The sequence below is a fragment of the Syngnathus floridae genome, unplaced genomic scaffold (assembly GCF_059516105.1).
Source record: "Syngnathus floridae isolate MCC-2025c unplaced genomic scaffold, RoL_Sflo_1.0 HiC_scaffold_58, whole genome shotgun sequence".
NCBI lineage: Eukaryota > Metazoa > Chordata > Actinopteri > Syngnathiformes > Syngnathidae > Syngnathus > Syngnathus floridae.
This window is the reverse complement of record NW_028284087.1, coordinates 97,816-106,522: the sequence shown is the minus strand read 5'-3', so window position 1 is coordinate 106,522 and position 8,707 is coordinate 97,816.

Sequence of the window (8,707 nt, the reverse complement as noted above, 5' to 3'; positions counted from 1 at the left end):
AAATTTGGAATTGCAGCAAATCGAATTTTGCCAGGGAACAAAAATAGATCAATTAAACTAAATAAGTCTTCTTCCCATTAAATAAATTAAAAAAGTCTGTCTTGTAACCAGTCCTTTTCAAACAAGTAAAGTCTGCCCATTTTGTGCCGTCGATTTTGTGTTAATGCCTAGTATTTATACAAAATCATAATTTAAAGGACTTCATTCCTTCATTCACTTTGGAAATTTGGAATTGCAGCACATCAAATTTTGCCTGGGAAGAAAAGTAGATTAAATAAATTTAATAAGTCTTACTACTTCCCATTAAATAAATTAAATACGTCTTACTTGTTCCCACTCCTTTTCAAAACAGTAGTTTAAAACGAGGGCCCTTCACTCAATCTTTAACCTCAACCCCGCACGTTGTGTTGTATCTGTGAATGTTGGTTGTGGCCAAATGATAGTTTTCTTTCATTCGTTTAGGTTCCAAGAAAACTTGATGTAACTCTACTTTTAACTGCCGTTTCAGATAAGCGGGTATTACGTCGCAGTCATGTGCCGCGGATATGACGTAATTGCCCGAACCTCCGATTCAAATCTGTTGGCGCGATGGCCGTGAGCCACTGAGCAGCGACGATTATCAACAGAAATATCTTTATTTTCTGCTTGCAACTGGACCGTCTAGAGCGTACACGGTAAGTAACACTCATTGTGTTTAAGGAGATTTACGTTTGTAATAGCAGAAGTGTAGCCACGTTGCGTTGTACGTGTGAAAATTGGTCGAGGCGAAATGTTAATGTTTAATTTCATTCCTTTAGGTTCCACGGTGTTTGTTGGCTGCAAGTTTTCCACTGCAAGAAGAGGCTCGTATCATTGACCAGGAGCGAGCTACAATGGTGAGTAGCCATAACATTTATGTTAAACACTTCCTATTTCATGTCTAACAGTACTTGATTTAACAAATAACCATAAATAAATACAGTGTGGGCACTGAAGTTAACATATGTGATTATACTGCCTAATCTGTCACGGAGTAGATTGTTGCAAAGTAATATAAGATCCAAAGTTGTAATTCAGAATAGTTTTCAAAAGAAGGCCATTAGAATTATATACAAGTCTGATTACCCTTAACATAACAACAAGCTATTAATTAAATCACAAATTCTTCAATTCAAAGATTTGGTAGATTATCAGACAAATAATGTCTAACAGTAATTGATTTAACACATCACGATAAGTAGATTGAGTGTGGGCACTCTCAAGTTAACATATGTGATTATACTGCCTAATCTGTTACAGAGTATGTTGTTGCCAAGTAATGTAGAATAGATCCAAAGTAGTAATCCAGAATAGTTTTGAAGAGGCCATTAGAATGATAAACAAATCTGATTACCTTGAACATGATAACAAGCTAAGTGTTTAATATGTCCTATGAAGTCAAAATTGGGCACCATCATGTGGTGAAATTTGGAATTGCATCACATCCAATTTTGCCTGGGAACAAACAGATTAAATAAATCTTAGTTTTGAATAAGCCACTCCTTCTCAAACAAGTAAACTCTGCCCATTTCGCGCAGTAGATGTTCTGTTAATATCTAGTATTTATACAAAGTCATAATTTAAATTGCTTTCAACCTTCATTCATCGGTTCAACCAACATTACTCGCTCTTATTACCAACTTGTATTGATTTAACTAAGCGTTTAATACTTCCTATCAGGTCTCAAGGCAAGATTTGGCAAAATACAATTTCAGCAAATCCAATTTTGCCAGGGAACAAAAATAGATTAAATAAACTAAATAAGTCTTCTTCCCATTAAATAAATCAGAAAAGTCTGTCTTGTAACCAGTCCTCTTCAAACAAGTAAAGTCTGCCCATTTTGTGCCGTAGATTTTGTGTCTATGCCTAGTATTTAAACAAAATCATAATTTAAACGACTTCTTTCCTTCATTCACTTTGGAAATTTGGAATTGCAGCAAATTGAATTTTGCCAGGGAACAAAAATAGATCAATTAAACTAAATAAGTCTTCTTCCCATTAAATAAATTAAAAAAGTCTGTCTTGTAACCAGTCCTTTTCAAACAAGTAAAGTCTGCCCATTTTGTGCCGTCGATTTTGTGTTAATGCCTAGTATTTATACAAAATCATAATTTAAAGGACTTCATTCCTTCATTCACTTTGGAAATTTGGAATTGCAGCACATCAAATTTTGCCTGGGAAGAAAAGTAGATTAAATAAATTTAATAAGTCTTACTACTTCCCATTAAATAAATTAAATACGTCTTACTTGTTCCCACTCCTTTTCAAAAAAGTAGTTTAAAACGAGGTCCCTTCACTCAACCTTTAACCCTATTTATTCACCTTCTAGGCTAAGTGTTAAAGGCTAAGTGTTAAAGGCTAAGTGTTAAAGGCTAAGTGTTAAAGGCTAAGTGTTAGAGGCTAAGTGCCAGAGGCTAGGCGCCAGAGGCGAGTTTTTGTGGGCTGAAGTTTTAGTGGGGTTAGTGTGAATACAATCCAAAAGAATACAACAGAATACAATACAATAGAATATAATACATAGATTAAATTATATAGCTCTTACTACTTCCCATTAAATAAATCAAATACGTCTTACTTGTTCCCAATCCTTTTCAAAAAAGTAGTTTAAAACGAGGGCCCTTCACTCAACCTTTAACCTCAACCCCGCACGTCACATTGTGTTGTATCTGTGAATGTTGGTTGTGGCCAAATGATAGTTTTCTTTCATTCGTTTAGGTTCCACGGTGTTTGTTGGCTATGTTTTCCACTGTCAGAAGGATGAAAATACAAAGTACAACGCTTGGACGTGGGCGAAGGCGTCACCGGTGAGTCCTTCCTTCCTATTTATTTACCTTCTAGATGCTAGAGGCTAAGTGTTAGAGGCTAAGTGTTAAACACAATACGAACAACACAACGATACTGCACTGAACAACACGATACCGCACTGAGAAACACGATACCGCACTGAACAACACGATACCGCACTGAACAACACCATGCCGCACTGAACACCATGCCACACTGAACAACACCATCCCGCACTGAACAACACCATGCCGCACTAAACAACACCATGCCGCACTGAACAACACCATGCCTCACTGAACGACACCATGCCGCACTGAAAGACACCATGCCGCACTGAACGACACCATGCCGCACTGAAAGACACCATCCCGCACTGAACACCATGCCGCACTGAACAACACCATCCTGCACTGAACAACACCAAGCCGCACTGAACAACATTATGCCGCACTGAACAACACCATGCCGCACTGAACAACACCATGCCGCACTGAACAACATTATGCCGCACTGAACATTATGCCGCACTGAACAACACCATGCCGCACTGAACAACACCAAGCCGCACTGAACAACATTATGCCGCACTGAACAACACCATGCCGCACTGAACAACACCATGCCGCACTGAACAACACCATGCCGCACTGAACAACACCATGCCGCACTGAACAACATTATGCCGCACTGAACAACACCATGCCGCACTGAACAACACCATCCTGCACTGAACAACACCATTCCGCATTGAAATCCATGCCGCACTGAACAACACCATGCCGCACTGAACAACATTATGCCGCACTGAACATTATGCCGCACTGAACAACACCATGCCGCACTGAACAACACCATGCCGCACTGAACAACATTATGCCGCACTGAACAACATTATGCCGCACTGAACAACACCATGCCGCACTGAACAACACCATGCCGCACTGAACAACACCATGCCGCACTGAACAACACCATGCCGCACTGAACAACATTATGCCGCACTGAACAACACCATGCCGCACTGAACAACACCATCCTGCACTGAACAACACCATTCCGCATTGAACACCATGCCGCACTGAACAACACCATCCCGCACTGAACAACACCATCCCGCACTGAACAACACCATGCCGCACTGAACAACATTATGCCGCACTGAACAACATTATGCCGCACTGAACAACACCATGCCGCACTGAACAACACCATGCCGCACTGAACAACAGCATGCCGCACTGAATGCCATTATAACGCACTGAACAACACCATCCCGCACTGAACAACACCATGCCGCACTAAACAACATTATGCCGCACTGAACAACATTATGCCGAAATGAACAACACCATGCCGCACTGAACAACACCATGCCGCACTGAACAACACCATGCCGCACTGAACAACACGATCCCGCATTGAACACCATCCCGCACTGAACAACACCATGCCGCACTGAACAACACCATGCCGCACTGAACAACACCATGCCGCACTGAACAACACCATGCCGCACTGAACAACACCATTCCGCACTGAACAACACCATGCCGCACTGAACAACATTATGCTGCACTGAACAACACCATGCCGCACTGAACAACACCATGCCGCACTGAACAACACCATGCCACACTGAACAACACCATGCCGCACTGAACAACACCATCCCGAACTGAACAACACCATGCCGCATTGAACAACACCATCCTGCACTGAACAACACCATCCTGCACTGAACAACACCATCCCGCACTGAACAACACCATCCTGCACTGAACAACACCATGCCGCACTGAACAACACCATGCCGCACTGAACAACACCATTCCGCACTGAACAACACCATGCCGCACTGAACAACACCATCCTGCACTGAACAACACCATCCCGCACTGAACAACACCATGCCGCATTGAACAACACCATCCTGCACTGAACAACACCATCCTGCACTGAACAACACCATGCCGCACTGAACAACACCATGCCGCACTGAACAACACCATGCCGCACTGAACAACACCATGCCGCACTGAACAACAATATGCCGCACTGAACAACATTATGTCGCACTGAACAACACCATGCCGCACTGAACAACACCATGCCGCACTGAACAACATTATGCCGCACTGAAAAACACCATGCCGCACTGAACAACACCATCCCGCACTGAACAACACCATGCCGCATTGAACAACACCATGCCGCACTGAACAACACCATGCTGCACTGAACAACATTATGCTGCACTGAACAACACGATCCTGCATTGAACAACACCATGCCGCACTGAACAACACCATCCTGCACTGAACAACACCATCCCGCACTGAACAACACCATCCCGCATTGAACAACACCATCCTGCACTGAACAACACCATGCTGCACTGAACAACATTATGCTGCACTGAACAACACGATCCTGCATTGAACAACACCATGCCGCACTGAACAACACCATCCTGCACTGAACAACACCATCCCGCACTGAACAACACCATCCCGCATTGAACAACACCATCCTGCACTGAACAACACCATGCCGCACTGAACAACACCATGCCGCACTGAACAACACCATTCCGCACTGAACAACACTATGCCGCACTGAACAACACCATCCTGCACTGAACAACACCATCCCGCACTGAACAACACCATGCCGCATTGAACAACACCATCCTGCACTGAACAACACCATCCTGCACTGAACAACACCATGCCGCACTGAACAACACCATGCCGCACTGAACAACACCATGCCGCACTGAACAACACCATGCCGCACTGAACAACATTATGCCGCACTGAACAACATTATGCCGCACTGAACAACACCATGCCGCACTGAACAACACCATGCCGCACTGAACAACACCATGCCGCACTGAACAACACCATGCCGCACTGAACAACATTATGCCGCACTGAACAACACCATGCCGCACTGAACAACACCATCCTGCACTGAACAACACCATGCTGCACTGAACAACATTATGCCGCATTGAACAACACCATGCCGCACTGAACAACACCATGCTGCACTGAACAACATTATGCTGCACTGAACAACACGATCCTGCATTGAACAACACCATGCCGCACTGAACAACACCATCCTGCACTGAACAACACCACCCTGCACTGAACAACACCACCCCGCACTGAACAACACGATCCCGCATCTAACAACACCATCCCGCACTGAACAACACCATGCCGCACTGAACAACACCATTCCGCACTGAACAACACCATGCCGCACTGAACAACACCATGCCGCACTGAACAACACCATGCCGCACTGAACAACACCATGCCGCACTGAACAACATTATGCCGCACTGAACAACACCATGCCGCACTGAACAACACCATCCCGCACTGAACAACACCATGCCGCATTGAACAACACCATGCCGCACTGAACAACACCATCCTGCACTGAACAACACCATGCCGCACTGAACAACACCATGCCGCACTGAACAACACGATCCCGCATTGAACAACACCATCCTGCACTGAACAACACCATGCCGCACTGAACAACACCATGCCGCACTGAACAACACCATTCCGCACTGAACAACACCATGCCGCACTGAACAACACCATCCTGCACTGAACAACACCATCCCGCACTGAACAACACCATGCCGCATTGAACAACACCATGCCGCACTGAACAACACCATCCTGCACTGAACAACACCATGCCGCACTGAACAACACCATGCCGCACTGAACAACACCATGCCGCACTGAACAACATTATGCCGCACTGAACAACATTATGCCGCACTAAACAACATTATGTCGCACTGAACAACACCATGCCGCACTGAACAACACCATGCTGCACTGAACAACATTATGCCGCACTGAAAAACACGATCCCGCATTGAACAACACCATCCCGCAGTGAACAACACCATGCCGCATTGAACAACACCATGCCGCACTGAACAACACCATGCTGCACTGAACAACATTATGCTGCACTGAACAACACGATCCTGCATTGAACAACACCATGCCGCACTGAACAACACCATCCTGCACTGAACAACACCTTTCCACACTGAACAACACCATGCCGCACTGAACAACATTATGCCGCACTGAACAACACCATGCCGCACTGAACAACACCATGCCGCACTGAACAACACCATGCCGCACTGAACAACACCATGCCGCAATGAACAACACCATCCCGCACTGAACAACACCATGCCGCATTGAACAACACCATGCCGCACTGAACAACACCATCCTGCACTGAACAACACCACCCCGCACTGAGCAACACGATCCCGCATTGAACAACACCATCCCGGACTGAACAACACCATGCCGCACTGAACAACACCATTCCGCACTGAACAACACCATGCCGCACTGAACAACACCATGCCGCACTGAACAACACCATGCCGCACTGAACAACACCATGCCGCACTGAACAACATTATGCCGCACTGAACAACACCATGCCGCACTGAACAACACCATCCCGCACTGAACAACACCATGCCGCATTGAACAACACCATGCCGCACTGAACAACACCATCCTGCACTGAACAACACCATCCCGCACTGAACAACACCATGCCGCACTGAACAACATTATGGCGCACTGAACAACATTATGACGCACTGAACAACACTATGCCGCACTGAACAACACCATGCCGCACTGAACAACACCATGCCGCACTGAACAACATTATGCCGCACTGAACAACATTATGCCGCACTGAACAACACCATGCCGCACTGAACAACACCATGCCGTACTGAACAACACCATGCCGCACTGAACAACACGACGTCGCACTGAACAACACGACGCCGCACAGAACAACACGACGCCGCACAGAATAACACAATACCGCACAGAACAACACAATACCGCACAAACAGTTTTAGATAATATTACGTCGCAGTCATGTGACGCGGACATGACGTCAATAGGCGGAACTCACGGCAAAATTATAATCCGTGGGCGTGGCTTGCAACAGGAAGTAGGAAAGCGGCAATTCTGGCAAACAAGACACAGCGGTTAGTAACACGATGACTAACAAGGCAAATATTTTTGTTTTCAGCTTGCAACTTGACCGTCTAGAGCGTACAAGGTAATTACAACTGTTTTTTTTTTAGCCCTGAAAAGCGAGGGAGTGTGGCGTTTGGGAGGAATGTCGAACTCGGCGTCTGCTTCCAGCCACAGACGCCAAATTTCGACGATTATTTCGACTGGTCAACGGTTGTAAATTATTGCGTTGACTAAAAACTTTATTTAACTCTACTCTTAACTTTGCCGTTTCAGATATGCGGGTATTACACCGCGGAAATGACGTCAATAGGCTGAACTCTCGCCAAAATTCAAATCTGTGGGCGCAATGGCCTTGAGCGAGACACCGGATACAAACACGACGATTATCAACAGAAATATCTTTATTTTCTGCTTGCAAGTGGACCGTCTAGAGCGTACACGGTAAGTACAACTCATTGTGTTTAAAAAGATTTACGTTTGTGTAGTTTGCGTTGCGTTGTATCTGTGAATGTTGGTTGAGGCTAAATGTTAATGTTTAATTTCATTCCTTTAGGTTCCACGGTGTTTGTTGGCTGTATGTTTTCCACTGCAAGAAGAGGCTCGTATCATTGACCAGCAGGAGCTACAATGGTGAGTACCCCTTTCGTCTTCCATTTATGTTAAACACTTCCTATTTCATGTCTAACAGTACTCGATTTAACAAATAACCATAAATAAATACAGTGTGGGCAGTCACGTTAACATATGTGATTATCCTGCCTAATATGTTTATCACAAATATGTCACTAATCACTAATATGTTTATTTGTTTATCACAACACCTTTGGACC